This window comes from Gossypium hirsutum, chromosome D01 (genome assembly GCF_007990345.1).
Source record: "Gossypium hirsutum isolate 1008001.06 chromosome D01, Gossypium_hirsutum_v2.1, whole genome shotgun sequence".
NCBI classification, from domain to species: Eukaryota; Viridiplantae; Streptophyta; class Magnoliopsida; order Malvales; family Malvaceae; genus Gossypium; species Gossypium hirsutum.
Window position 1 is genome coordinate 12,633,825 of NC_053437.1, and position 16,464 is coordinate 12,650,288.

Genomic DNA, 16,464 nt, shown 5'->3' on the forward strand with positions numbered 1-16,464 from the left:
CTTTCTTTAGTTTATATACCTTGGCTTTGCATCCAGGCACTACGAACCCTTGAGGCTGGTCGACATAAATTTCTTCTTTCAGGAAACCATTTAGGAAGGCTGACTTCACATCCATTTGATGTATTCTCCAACCCTTTTGAGCTGCAAGAGTTAGATTAGCCTTATGGTATCTAACATCGCAACATGTGCAAAGGTTTCAATGAAGTACACCCCATATTGCTAGCTAAACCCCTTCGCAAATAATCTAGCTTTGTATCTATTGACTAAACCATCAGGATTCATCTTGGTTCTAAACACCTATTTTACTCCAATTACTTTCTTATGAACTAGCCTATCTACCAGCTCCCATTTTTCATTTTTGTTGATCATGTTGATTTCTTCTTTCATGACACTTCACCATTCAACTTCTTGGGCTGCTTCTTCAAAGGTGACTGGTTCCAGCTCTGCCAGATTGCACCTTTGATGGACTTCAGTTATCAACCTTGTCCGTTGCACTAGATGATCATCAATAGCCTCATTTTCAGTTTGATCTCCAGTGTCTTGCAGATCCAATTTAAGTACTCTCTGCTAACGTATCTCTTACTCTGTTGCATCCTATTTTTGGATTCTCCTTTCACCGAACTTCATATATTTGCTTATGATTATTTTCTTGGAGAAAGGGTTATGAATTTATAACCTTTCTCAACACTGGAATATCCAACAAAAATCTCTGGCTACAGTCTGTTATCTAGCTTACTTCTTTTCTCTCCTAGGATATGAACAAAGTAGGTGCAACCAAATACTCTTAAGTGATAAACAAATGGTTTAAAACCATGCAAGAACTTGAATGGTGTCTATCCTTCAACAACTTTAGTTTGCAGTCTGTTTAGCAAGTAAACAACAATGTTTACTACTTCTGCCCAAAAATTATTTGGCAGTTTGCTCTCAAACAACAAGCAGCGAGCCATATTCATTACTATTTTATTGTCCCTTTCACTTACTCCATTCTATTGTAGAGTATACACATTTTTCAACTAATGATAAACACCAGCTTCTTCGCAGAAGTTTTAAAACTTTTCTGAAGTGTACTCTATCCCATTGTCTGATATTACCATCTTAAGCTTAGAACCACTTTGGTTCTCAACCATAGTTTTAAACTTGAAGAAGATATCAACCACTTTGGACTTGTTCTTGATGAAGTACATCCAACAGAACCTAGTACAATCATCAATAAACAACACAAAGTACCTACTTCTATTTGACGAACTTGTTTTCATGGGTCTACAAATGTTAGTATGTACAAAGTGTAACTTTTCATTAGCTTGCCATGCTCTGTTTGCAAGAAATAGAAGCCTCGCATGCTTCCCAAGTTGGTACACCTCGTATATATCTTCATGATCAACCATACTTGATAAATTTTCAACAAAGTTGTTCTTGGACATTTGGCTTAAGGATCTGTAGTCAGCATATCTCATTCTCCTGTGCCATAACTTGGTTTCATCCAACGATCTAATATAAACAACAGAAGTTGCTAAGTTTTAGTTCAGAACAAAACTTCTATCAACCATCTTTGATGATATGAGCTCGTATCCATTAGGATCAAGGATTAGACATTTATTGTCCTTAACTGCCACAAAATATCTCTTATAGAGCAGCTGACCTACACTTAGCATATTTTTGTCAATGTTAGGAAATAAAAGAACATCAGTTACAAGATTAGTACCTGATGGAGTTTTAATCAAAACATCTCCCTTTCCAACTGCTTCAATGTACTGTTCATTTCCAACTTTAATCTTGGAGTGGAAACTCTTATCAATGCTCTTGAAGATGCTTGCATCTGTATTTATGTGACATGTATAACCACTATTAACAAGCCAGTTCTTTCTATCTTTGCTGGAGGATTCACATGGTGCAACAAATTGGGCTTTACAAGAGGGTTCACATGGTGCAGCGAACTAGGCTTCACAAAAGGGTTTGCATAATGCAACGAACATAAATTCTTCTAGATTTGTTTTTGTTGTTTTCGCCTAAGAATTTTCTTTTTGTGCATGCCCTTTATTCTTGCACACTCTCTTTTCATGACCAAACTATTTGCAGATTTGCATTAAGCATTAGACCTGAACCAATAGGCTCTATTAGAGTGACCCAGCTTCTTGCAATGAGAGCATGATGGATATTTTTTTTTCTTTCCATTGTCTCCTTTTGACTTTTCAATTTTATCTGACCAAATTTTCTTTCCTTTTTGATTTGAGGAGCTTAAGCCTTCTCTGTTTCTAGCTTGAAAGGCCCCCTCAGCATACCCTTCTTCTTTACTCGTCCTTCTTTATTCTTGAGCATACAGAACGTTGATTAGTTTAGAGAGTGAGACAGTTGAAATATCCCTCGAGTTTTCCTCTAAGGATAAATTTGATTCATATCTCTCAGGAAGTTTAGTAATCAGCTTCTTAACTACTTGACTGTCTATGAACTGGTCCCCTAGCAGTCTTATCTGGTTCACCATTACCATGGTTCTATCTTAGTATTGCTTTATAGTCTCAGCTTCCTTCATTTTGAGGTTTTTAAAATCTTGTCTGTGATTGATCAACTATTGTTGCCTTGCCTTCTGCGAACCATAGAACTCCTCGTTGAGCTTACCCAAAATTGTGTAGAAGTGTCACAAGCCATGATCCTTGTAAAAATTACATCTGAAACACCATTTTGCATGCAAGACATTACCTTATGTTATTTACCACATTCCTCACTGTAATGTCTCATTTGAGCAAGCGTTAGATTTTCTCTTAAGGTTAGTAGTTCTATTTTAGCATTTACAACCTCCTCAAGCTCAAATGCTTGAAGGTAGGTCTTCATTTTTACTACCCAAATGTGGTAGTTTTCTCTAATCAAAAAAGGGGGTGAAGGAGGTGAAAAGCTTGCTGAAGACATTTTTATGGAAAGAGAGGTTGTTTACAGCAAAAAAAAAGAAAAGGTCCTCAAAGATAATTGGCTTTAGATACCAACTGATGGATATTTGTTGAAAGAATGCATAGAGAACAAAGAAATAAACTAATTATAAACTTCAGTTTTCATTTTACAATTTTGGTTTACAAGAACATCTATGCTTAAATACGCTAAAAATAATAATAAACAATTACAACTTGGAAAATTTTGGAACTTGTATGTACAACTTGCAATTGTATTGGCTGATTTTAGTCTAATTAGTAGTCAAAACATATTATCAAAAATTATCATTGTTTCAGTGCAAGTTGGCAACTTGCAAAGAAAAGGGCTCACATGTATAAGCTCGCCTAACATAGCTCGCACCTTTGGTGACTTCGCAGCTTTGATGAGCTCGCAGCCTTGGTGAGCTCACAATATTGATGAGATCGCAGTCTTGGTGAGCTCGTACATTTGAGGAGCTCACAATTTTGGTGAGCTCGCAACTTTAGGTGAGCTTACATCTTTGGTAAGCTCGTACCTTTGGGGAGTTTGCATCTTTACGACCTATGTTTGCCATTGCATGGATGGTCACTTTGCAACAACACATTAAGCCTTATATGCATGGATCCTTTACATTCATGCATTGAATTTCTTTCTTCATATTGTTGTATTTTTCTATAACTCTTTTACCTTTATTTCTAGTTATAGATAAGCCACCATTATTGTGCTTTCAAAAGGCTTTAGTTTCTTATAAGAAGCGTGAATTGTTCCTACAAATCTTTCATAGAAATATTTAAGCCATTAGTTGTATCAACTAGAGTTGTAACATTCAAGGAAATGCTCTTACCGAACTTGATTTTATTGTTTTTGGTTTCATTCGTATTCATCTTGAATGTTTATAAAGAGCCTATCAACTTATCAATGCTCAGATCTAGAGATCCTTTTTAAATTCCTTTGGATCTACTTCATTGAAGGTGGCATACAAATCATTTGAATTAAAGCTTTCACCTTTGTTGTAGATGATTTTTTTGAGTCATTTATAAAGCATCACATGTCAAGTCGAGTGACAAGTTGATACCATGGATTAAAGCCAAAATTACCATTGGTGAAAATAGTGACATCACATACTGTGTCATAGTTAATTTTTTTTAATTAATGTAAATTAATTAAGGGATAAATAATAAAAATTTTACATTATCACTAATTAAATTAAAGAGTTTAGTTATTGTAGAATGCTGAAATGAGGAATTAAGTTTTACAAGAACTCTATTTTATGCAAGTAATTGACAATATGATAGCAAGATAATTTGTATTTTTAATGTATTTATTTTTGGCTAATTATCGGATAAAATGCTATTAAATTTGGATTTTTGATTAGGAATGAAGTTGGTGTGTACAAAAAAGGGCTAAATTGGAACAAAAAGCAAAGAGGAGGGCTTGATTGAAAGATTGAAGATTCAAAGATGACTAGATAAAAATTGAAGGGTTGAAGATTTTTTAAAAAGTGGCTAGATAAAGATTGAAGGATTTTTTATATTGTTACAATTCTGTAATTAGTTTAAACTCTAGTTTAAATTTGATTTTTAAAATTTGAATTATTTAGTGATAATATTTAGGAAAAAACTAGCTAAATTTTAGCACTAAAAGTGTATATAAATACCAAGTGGCTACAGCCAATTGAACATACACTTTGCCTTTCATATTTAATAAATTCTCTATTTTTTTCTCCCTTTCTGCGTCATCTTTCTATTATGCTCTTTCATTTTTTTTTCTTTACTTTCAAATTTTGGTTTAATTATCTTTCAAGGTCCTTTCCTTTCCCATTTTCCATAATTCCACAAATCTATTTTCAAAGCATGACTTTTTCCATGATTAACTAAACCCCTTTTAGCTTTAGCCTAGAAATTACTCCAACAAAACAATCGTGAGATTCGAACCCACTCAAAAAAACTCTCAACGTAGTATTTTCTATCTCTCTGGTATATAATGTAGTACAAATTCGTCCCTTAAAGTTGATTCCGATTCAATTCAAAAACTGCTCGTCGGGCTGGAGTTGTTTGGCATACAGTTGGAAAGACGAATCGACTGTGTTGTGTTCGAATTCCGTGAAAAAATTGGCGTGTCTAGGTGAGAAAAGCTAGTTGAATTCTTTCAAGAGAGATAGAGATTAGATTTAAACTACCCACACGGTTGAGGCCATTGGTTCGAGTTGGGCTTTTCATATCGTAAGGCTATTGAAATCTTAAATTGTGAACACGTGTATCGCAGTTAGAAATTTGGCAAGAGTCAGTTTGCAAGTCGTACCGAGATTGACTACATAAGGAAAAGTTGGCGATCAGGATGTTCTTTGTCGCTATAACCAGCTTATTGCTTGGAAGGGAAAATCTATTTCAAGGATCGATTCAAGATTAGAGTACGCCGAGGCTAAGGCTAAGCTTAAAAATATTTTATTTTCTTAAATTTATTTTTACATTTTCGAATCTATTTTTATTTTATTTTATAACACTTCATATTTCCTTATTTTATCATCTTAATCAATTTAAACCCCCCATTTTTTTACTTTCTTTTAGCATTACTATGCACAAGTCATAGGCACGACTGTGGCCGCAGCAACAAATCTAGTCACAAGAAAAGGCGAAATTAGATAACCAATCACTGTGGATTCGACCCTACTACTATATATTTCAATTTATTGTTATATTTTTTTGTAGGAATTTATATTTGGTGGTTTCAACTCCCATCACAGTATAAAAAGGAGTCATCTCCAATCCATTTGACATATTCACCTATTTGAAAAGTACAAAAATTCTCTAAAGAATTTTCTAGAGAAACTAAAGATATGAAAAACACTACACTAGTTCTGAAGGAAAGTTGTCTTCCGATCTAGTTCAACTGAGGAAAGGAAGACAAAAGACGTTTCTCAAGAAAGTCTCCTTTTAATCCAATTGAATTGGAGAAAGGATAACCAAACTTATTTCAAGAGCAAGTCAACACATCATTTGAAACAACTCGCATCCATTCAAAATCAAGTCTCAACAACCCTTTGATTGAAGTCCAACCAGATAATAGAATCAAAGGAATTTTTCTATGTTGAAAATATCATTGCAACTTCTTCAGAGTTTATCAATAAATTCGACTCTAAATTTTCAAGTCAATTTATGACTCGAAATTTGTATTTATACTTGTCTTACTCTTCAATCTAATAATCTTTTGGTTATAGAGTCCGTATTTCATTTATTTCAATTTGGGGAGGTTAGGTCAAAATGACTTTTTAAGGATTTTCATCAATTAATTTGATAAAAACTCTCATTGGAGCTTTTCAATAGACATAATTGGATCTATCCAAGAGTGGTGAATGCGTAATTAAACCACCTTCTTTCATAGATTCCATTCCTTGATTACCAACTTGGAAAATGAAAAAATTACCTTAAATGGTTCACTTGGATATCAATTGAAAATACTTTTTGATAATCAATTATGCTTCTTTATAATGAAACATTGTCTGATATATCGAAAAGAAAGAATGTACTCTTCCATGTGTTGGCACATACTATGCAACAAGTTAAGCTAAAGAGAAATAAGTAAGACAACCAAAATGCTTAAGCAGTTCAAAATTATCCTGCATCTATTGGACCTTGCTTAGAGAAGAATTTACTACTACACTCATTGTGCAAGCAATTATTTAAGCCTAATCTATCAAAACCCACTAATAATTGCAACATCACCTTCCTACATTTAGAACAAACTCTCCCTTAATGAGCTTTTCCTACTACTCATTTGATAAATGAAATTACAAAGGACAAATACCAAAGAAATGTTCTCAATTAAAAGATTTTTACAACTCTTAATTTCCAATCACAAAACGGTAAATTTAAAATACACTAACAATAGTTCCTCTTTATAAACATATGTGCATATGTGCTAACTTAATTCCCATTTCTTTCTGTAAAAATAACTCTTCCATAAATAGACTTTAAAGTTAGTTGATGAGGTTTAAAATAAGTTACTTGTGTAGTGGAATAAAAATGTTAACCATGATAAGGCTTAAAATAAGTTACTTGTATAGTGGAATAAAAATGTTAACCATGAATTTGAATTTCTAGTGCCTATTTTGATCTTTTCTAGAGTCATATTTGAAATGTTTGTTGTTGTAACTCAGATTGTAGCCCATACAAAATGTGGTTTATCACATCCAATCCAATCTGTTAATATCCATTTTTCAGCTTGAGCAGGGCCAATTATATTTGATATTAGAGTCAGTAGTGTGATGCATATGCTCCTAACTGATCTAGGACTTCTCCTGTATTCATCTTTGGACAATCACACTTGAACTAAGACTTTTCAAAGCTTCCCATTTCCTTTTTATGAGAAGGATAAGTTTTCTTTTAAATAGAAATAAAAATCCTACGTTTTACTTCTTATAGAATATATTTGAAATAAAAGAATAACTATAGAATTAAAAAAATTGCCAACAATTAATCCTGATACAAAGATATGACTTGTTTGTTGTTATTTAGGTTGATAAGTGGCAAACCACAAGTCAAATAACACCGCTTATATGAACACAATTCTTTGCAATTAGTGATTCATGGTGTCAATGGCCTTTCCATCTTTTTACTATCCAAGTTTAGAATCTTCAATCCACATCCTTTTACAAATGTCGAGGGAATGATTCCATGGAGCTTATGCATCTTCAAGTTCAACAACGAAAGGCCCTGGTTAAAGCTTCCAATTCATTATGAGATGACTTCACTGAATTTATTATGAGACAAATCCAAAATCTTAAGAAACTTTGCATTGCATATACTAAAAAACACTCCTATCAAATTATTGTTTGAGACTAATAGGAATTTTCTATTATGGGGTAATATTAGTATATCACCTTCAATGGTAGGAATCTATTAAAGCAGTTTTGCTAATGAAAAAGTGGGTTTTGAATTCAGTATTTATAATGTGCATTTCTTCTCATGTAGTTTTTTTACCCGTGTGCCATAGGATTAGTATTTATATAAAATAAATAAGGAACTTGAAATGAAGATTATAGTTGGCCTTAAAAGACAAGATAATACACATTTTATCTGTTTCATAAAATCTTAAGTGCAATTAATGTGGGCAAAGCATGCAAAATATAAAAAAGTGTTAGGACTCGTTATGGGCATTACGAGTTCCTAGTTATGCCTTTTGGTTTGACAAATGCTCCGGCTGCATTCATGGATCTGAGTTTTTCTGTCGTATCTGGATCAATTCATCGTGGTCTACATTGACGATATTTTGATTTACTCTAAGACTGAGGATGAGCATGATGAGCATCTTAGAGTAGTGCTTCAGATACTCCGAGATAAACAACTCTACACTAAGTTGAGTAAGTGTGAGTTTTGGTTGCGAGAGGTAACTTTTTTGGGATACGTTGTTTCTACCCAGTTGATCCTAGAAAGATTGAGGCTATGCTTGATCAGAAACAGCCTAAGAATGTATCTGAGATCCACAGTTTTCTGGGTCTCACGGGTTATTATCGGTGTTTTGTTAAAGGGTTCTCTTTGACTGCAGCTCCTTTGACTAAGCTTCTATGCAAAGGTGTTCCTTTTGTCTGGACTAATGCACAACAATCGAGATTCGAGAAGCTCAAGTCTATTCTCACTCAAGCTCTTGTTTTGGTACAACCTGAATCTGGTAAAGAGTTTGTGGTGTATAGTTATGCGTCACACGTTGGTTTGGGATGTGTACTGATGCAAGATGGTAAAGTTGTGGCTTATGCATCCTGTCAGCTTAAGTCACACGAGGGGAATTATCCGACGCATGATCTCAAGTTAGCTGTTGTGGTATTTATGTTAAAGATCTAGAGGCATTATCTGTACGGTGAAAGGTGTATCATCTACACCGATCACAAGAGCTTCAAGTAACTTCTTACTTAGAAGGAGTTAAATCTTAAACAGGGTCGACGGATTAAGTTGCTCAAATATTATTATTGCACGGTATAGTATCATCCTAGTAAGGCCAATATGGTGGCTGATGCTTTTAGTCGTAGAGCGATGATTGATTTGAGAGCGATGTTCGGTCATCTTAGTCTGCTCGATGGTGGGGGTCTGTTGGCTGAGTTGCAAGTTAAGGTGACTTGGATTGGGCAGATTTGAGAAAAAAAGTTGGGGGATGAGTCTTTGGTTCTGCAGTTTCGTCAGGTTGAGGGTGGCAGTATTTTTTATTTTGGATTGAATAAAGATAGAGTTCTGTGCGTCTGAGGTCGGGTTTGTATACCCAATGATTTTGATCTGAGACAATCGATTCTGAGGGAGGTGTATAGTAGCCCTTATGCTATGCATCCTGGTGGTAATAAGAGGTATCGAAATCTCCGTGAACTATACTAGTGGTTAGGTTTGAAACGAGAGGTAACGTATTTTGTTGCTCATTGTCTGACATTCTAGCAAGTTAAAGTTGAACACCAGTTGCCTTCGACTTCATTACAACCTTCCCTTATGGAAATGGGAATGAGTGATGCTGGACTTCGTTAGTGGGGTACCAAGTATTCTGTTTGGGTCATTGTGGATTGACTAACCAAGTCCGCCCATTTTATTCTGATTCAGATGGACTACTCTTTGCAAATGTTAGCGAAGCTCTACATTTCTAAGATTGTAAGACTGCATGAGGTTCCTGTTTCGATGATTTCTGATAGGGATCTTCGCTTCACTTCTCGTTTATGAAAGAAATTGCATGAGGTTATAGGTTTGATATTGGACTTCAGTACTGCGTTCCATCCTTAGACCGATGGTCAATCAGAGAGGGTGATTCAGATACTAGAGGATATGCTTGAGAGCTGTGTGATTGATTTTCGAGGTAGTTGGGAGGATTTTCTGCCGTTAGTTGAGTTCGCCTACAATAACAATTTCCAGTCTAGCATCCAGATGGCATCTTACGAGGCTTTGTATGGTCGTAAGTGTCATACTTCGCTATGTTGGTCTGAGTTGGGCAAGCGACGAATTTTGTGTCCGAAGTTGGTTTTCAACACAGAAGATAAGATTAGACTGATTCAGAATTGTTTAGAGGTGGCTTCTAATAACAGAAGTCTTATGCAGACTTGAAAAGGAGAGATGTCGAGTACGCTATGGATGACTTTGTTTTCCTTAAGGTGTCTTCGTGGAAGAAAGTTCTGAGGTTTGATCATAAGGACAAGTTGATCCCTAGGTTTTTTGGGCCGTATCAGATTCTGAAGCGTGTGTGACCTGTCGCTTATCAATTGAAGCTACCTCCAAAGTTAGACCGTATCAGATTCTCATGTTGTTTCTGTTGAAAAGATCGAGGTTAGACCAGATTTAACTTTTGAAGAGGAGCTGGTTCAGATTTTGGAGCAAGATATTAAGGTTCTAAGGAGGATGTCCATTTTGTTGGTTAATGTTCTGTGGTAGAATCATCGCACTGAAGAACCCACGTGGGAACCTGAGGACTCGATGGTCAGTAGTATCCTTATCTGTTCGGACCAGGTAAATTTCGAGGCTGAAATTTTTTTATAGGGGTAGAGTTGTAATGCCTTGAATAATTTAAGTCTGTTTTTGTGAAATTTGATACAAATGTGTATTTGCTTCAATGGTTAAGTGTTTTGGGTGTGTGTATGAGGTCTTGGGTTTAAGTTTCCCTTTTGGCAAATTTTGTTATTTTAGATCCAAGCCTTATCCTTATTGAGTGGGCTTATATAAAATTGTCTGTTAATCCATATGAGAATGAACCTACTGGTTCGAGTGGTAAGGAGTAAATATGTTGGCAGTCTTTTGTTTGAACCCCTACGTGAGTGTAGGTGATAATTTTGCTCCGATTTTCTATTAGGGGTTCGGCGGAGTTAGGAATCTGAAGTAGTTGGACGTGGTTAGTAGGGAGGATTTTATAGGATATGACTGTTGTGGGGAGTTGGGATTTTTCTCTTTTTCCCAAAAATTTTTGAAGTTATACTATTCTTTCCCCACCAAAAATCTTTTTTTCTTTTCCCTTGTTTCTGTCAAAATTACCCTTTCAAAATTTTGATAATACGAACCTCTGATTGCGTTGCGAATTTAGGTAAGTGAAAGTGGTGAGTTTCTTCTTATATTGGGGCATTGGTTAAAGTTTATTTTATTTGGTTTTGTTTTTCGTTAGTTTGATTTTTGGATTTGGCAGTAGTGTATCGCGAGGAACGTGGTTCTCCTCTTGCGAAATTGTAGTCTGAATTGTTCGTGGAAAGCAAGTAAGTGATGACCAATTGTATTTCACCTATTGTTGGTTTGTGAGTTTAGAAATTGGGGATTTAGACTGATTTTTAGAAGTTTGTATTATTTATTTTTAGGTTTTGATGGTCTCGAGAGTGTTTTCGCATAAAAACAAACCAGGTGTGTACTTCTAACGCGAAATACTGAGTTTCGATGAAAGCCAAAAGTGTTGTCTGTAGACGCCACACGGGTGTGTGCCCGGCCATCTAGTTGGCCGTGTGCGAGACACAGTCGTGTGATTAATGAAGGCGTAGCCGTGTGCAGGACACAACCGTGTGACGGTGTGAGTGTGGCTGTGTAGGCCACACGGGTTAGGCCTGATTGGGCTTGTGGGTTTTGGGTATGGGTATGGTCATTCTGGGCATGTGGGCCCACAAGGGCGAGCCACACAGGCATGTGGGCCCGTAATCCTATAATTTTCCTTAGGGTTGCACGGGTCATTTTGATCGACTATGGGTCTACCGTAAGGTCGGTAAAGCCTAACGAAACCCTATTTTGTGTACTATGGTAATCTGATAAACTGACTCGAGTAGGATACTAAATGTAAGTCTGAATATACCATTTAAGTATATATGTTATCTGTATACAGGCATGTTAAGCATGTTATATCTATTATTTTTGTATCTGTATTCTGTATTTTTGTTTGGGGTGGGTCTTGTATATGTGGAAGAAGTGATCTGTATGGCGACACTTCGCCTATATTCTGGCAGTTTGACTGTATATTATCTGTAATGTGTCCAATCGATACTATATGCTGTGTAGGGATGGGTGGGTGTTTTTAACCCTACATGATGTGATGGGATGGTCGGAGATGGTGTGTAGAGGATGGAGGTAGGACGCACTTTATCTGTTTTATTTATCTAATTCTGATAATTGTATCTGTTATGGACTTAGGTCCGAATCTGTATCTGACTAATCATAAAATTCTGTGTATGTGCATGTCTATTTCTGTTGGGTTACACACTAAGTTTACGAAAACTCACATCTGCTTGTTTATTCTATTCAGGTAATCCACATACTTAGGCAGATTGGTACGATGGAGTCCCACAGTGACCATGAGTTCGTGAACTATTTTAAATAATGGTTTTTTATTTAAGGATTATTTTTTGAGAGTTTTGTAATTATTAGACTCCCTGGACTGTTTGATTTTTATTTTGGTTTTGGATGAGTTTTAACTCTTATTGCGACATTTGACCAATATCATGGTTTTACAAAAACAAAGGTTTTTCTAAAAATAGGAACCGGATTTCCAAAATATAACGGTTTCTAAAACTTCCGCTGTAAATTGTGTTTTGGCAAATAAATTAATTAAGTAACACTTTCAGTAATAGTTATATAAAAAGAATATGGGTTATAAAACTTGAATGATTTATCGATCAACTATACAAAGCTTTATCGAAACAACACTATTTTCAAAACCTTTCCTTGTAACACTTCTGAATTCGGCCATAACGTCTAGGCCAGGTTTTGAGTGTTACACTTATTAAGTGGATGTCCATCATGATCAAGATAAAGTTTTTATGTACTTTAAATTTTAATAGTTATTAGAATTAAATCTCTACTTCTTTTATACTTCTTATGCCTATAAATAGAGACTCTGATGAAGCATTGTAATCATCCCTTTTGATCAATAAAGTACATTCTCTATTGCTTTCATATTTTCTTTGTTCTTTATTCTCCCCATCTCTCTTTATTTTATAATAAACCATATATAGTTAAAACATTATTTAAAAGTTAAAAAATATTTTTTTAATTCCAAATGTTTTATTTTGAAATTCCATTATTCTTCAATATGTAAAATATTACCTTAAACTAATACCCAATCTCAAATTCTTGAAAGCAAAATATTTTCTGAATGGATCTTTCCTTAATGTATTTAAGGGTGGTAACCCTTCGTTTATATGGCATTTTATTTGATATCAAAGCATATGGTTTCGCATGGTATGTGTTGAGTATGCCTCATATTTCAGTTAAAATTGAGAGATAATCTCACAGTTAAACTTTGTTTATTTATTTCAATCGAACTCTAATTAGTCTAGATTATTTTATTATTATTTGACTTACGAATTTAACCTATAAATAGGCTTTTTTACAACCTTAGAAAATACACTCATTAAAATATTAGAACTCATAACACTTTTGGATAATTTTGTGCTTACGTTTTGGGGGTTCTTTTATTTTTGGGTTTCGAGGTTTAGTTTTTATCTCCATCTTTTGTACTATTTGTTCTTTTGTCATTATAGTAAAATTATCTTTACCCGTGGTTTTTAATTCTCTTTGGAGGGGTTTTTACACTTTAAATTTATGTGTTCAATTTCTTCTACTATTTTTTTCCCTTATTTATTGCTTAATCGGGTCGATCCCCAATAAGTGGTATTAAAGCTAGTTCGATTTTCGCAAATCAACCATTATAAGATAGCAGCAAAAAGGTTTGACATTGAGAAGTTTGATGGTGTCATAAATTTCAAATTGTGGCAAGTTCGGATGATGAAAATTATAGTTCAGACTAGCATAAAAAAGGTCGTTACCAAATAGAATGGGAAGAGCTTGATGAAAAGGTTCTATTTGCAATCCAATTGTGCCTCGCAAATATGGTATTGCAAGAGGTAATCTTATCTGACTTGTGGAAAATGTTAGAAACTCTTTATGAAACTAAGTCTCTAGCTAACCGTTTAGTGTTAAACAACATCTATCTACGTTTCGCATGAACGAATGTGAGCTTCTTAGATATCACATTAGTCAATTTATTACTCTTTTGAATAACTTAAAAAATGTAAGATTGACGATGAATGTACGGGCCCAATTTTACCCAGGACTTAAACACAAAACACAAATAATAAAACAAAATTAAAACAAAAAAGCCCAATTGCAGACCCACAATACATGGCCCAAATCAAATGACCACAGAAGCCCAATACCCAAGCCCGAAAATTAAAGTCAACTTAGGGTTTCAGAAACTGAAACCCTAAGCGCCGCCCCTGCTTCAGACTGTTGGTCTTCTACAGACACTCGTCTCTGACCCTTGGTCTCCGAGCCGCCGCACGTCTGCCACCGCCATCACATCGACTGTCGCCCATCAACCTTGCAAAATGAAGAACGCACAAGCAGCTAAATAATACAAAAAATAGCCTGAAAATAGCAACCAATCGGCTATAAAAAGTCGAGCACCATTTTTGTATTTCTTCTTCTTCTTTACAACGGTTAATAGAAAAAGCAGATCAAGAACTCAAAAAAAGGTTGACTCGAGTGTTCTTCTTTTTTCTCTATTCTTGCGTATCTCTTTTTTTATTTTTATTTTTTGTTGTTGTTTTTACTACTTCTTTTAAGTAAAAAACGAAATGAAAAAGAAAAGAAAAAGGATCCTTACCGATCTCGAAAGCCCGCCGCCGGAGACTATCTTCGGTGTTGGAATCGGACCCAAAAGAGGACGAAAGTTCCCTCCTTTTTCAACCTCTCAGGTCCAAAGTGTCGGATCTTAAAAGGGGGGTCGAGAACGGGGTTAAAAACCCACCTTTTCTCGTTAAGACCACCTCTTGCGGTTGAGCCACGGCGTTGGTGGCCGACAGTGGTGTTGGACGGGGAAGAGGGGGGAGAGAACTAAGAGTTCTCTGTTTCTTTTTTAAATGGAATGAAAATATTTTTTTCTCTTTATTTTTTTCTATTTATACAGGCTACCATACGGCGCCGTTTTGGGCTTGAGTATTATGACCAAAACGACGCCGTTTTGCCTAATAACCGAAAACCCGACCCGAATGAAGCCAAGATCCGCGTGCTCTGGCTTGGAAGGGCTATTTGCACATTCAACCCCTCCGTTTATGCAATATGGTGCAATCTGGTCCCATTCAGATTTTTTAAATTTGGCCATTTGTTTTTGTGCGTTTCATTTTAGTCTCGCGTGGAACACCGCGCATAAGGCTGGGGATAATTACCCAATCGGTCCCCCTCCTTTTGAGCGCGTCACAGATTAATACTTCGCCTTATTTTTAATTTCTCCCTAGGATTTTATTTTGTTTTCAATTAAGTCCCATTATTTTATTTATTTATTTTATTTTTTAGTTTTATTATTACTATTATTATTATTGCATTTATTTTATTACTTATCTTATTATTTACCCATTCATATCGTTTCTAGGTTGTGTTATATATATACATATTTATATATATGCTTACGTACATATTTTTAATTTTTATATGTATACATGCTTAGATTTTTATACACTTTAATACTTTATAATCTATATACGCATATACATACATATTTTTATAATATGTGTACGCATGTAATTTTCCAAGTTTATTCATATATATATATTTAGATATATATTATTTATACTTTAGACTTTATATATGTATACACATATTTTATTTTTATGGATACATACACACATCTACATGTTTTTTTTTCATATAATTTATATATACCTACATATTTTTAGATATATACATACTTATGTCTTTTTTACGCTTTGCAATTTATATACATAAATATGTATATTCATTTTATACATGTATATAAACTCATGCATTTTTATAATTTGTAATATACTAATATACGTATATAAATATTTTATCCCTTGTTATTTGGATTGTTGATGTCATTCTATTTGATATTTGTTTGTTTATTTATTGATGCGTTCATTATTATTTTTAGGAAATGTTTTATATATTTATTTATTATTTCATACTTGATTTTTTATTTTATGTATTTTATTTCCCTTTTTAGGATTGCTTATATTAGTTGTGCTTGCATTATCATTTTGTTATACATGATAATATTGCGTTTATTCCTACCATTTTATGTTAAGTTAATTTTATTTATTTAACATGGTTTTAAAATAAATAAAATTTCGTAGTTTGAAATTCGAGAAGATTGTGCCCTAACTTACGGGGTTTTGATCTTCACGACAAATTCAAATACATGAATCATTTCAAACAAAATTTTTAAATGTTCTCGGGAATTAATAAAAAATCATGTTCTAACTCACGGGACATGGCCCTTTTTTTAACTCAAGATAATCGAACTCTTTCAAAATAAATAATTGTTTTTCAGGCATTCATTCTAGTATCGGGATTTTAGATATTGTGTCCTAACTTATGGGGCGTGATTCTTTTTTCTCGAATGACGTGAAAATATGCCTCTCTTTCCAAATTTATACTAGTTTTTTTATACAAGGATCGTATCTTTAAAATTCTTCAAAATTTTTATTTTCGATAATTAAGACACTAACTAATCAACTAGGTACTAATTCTTGGGCGTTACGAGGGTGCTAATCCTTCCTCGTACGTAACCGACTCCCGAATCTATTTTTCTAAATTTCGTGGACCAAACTCGTTGTTTTAA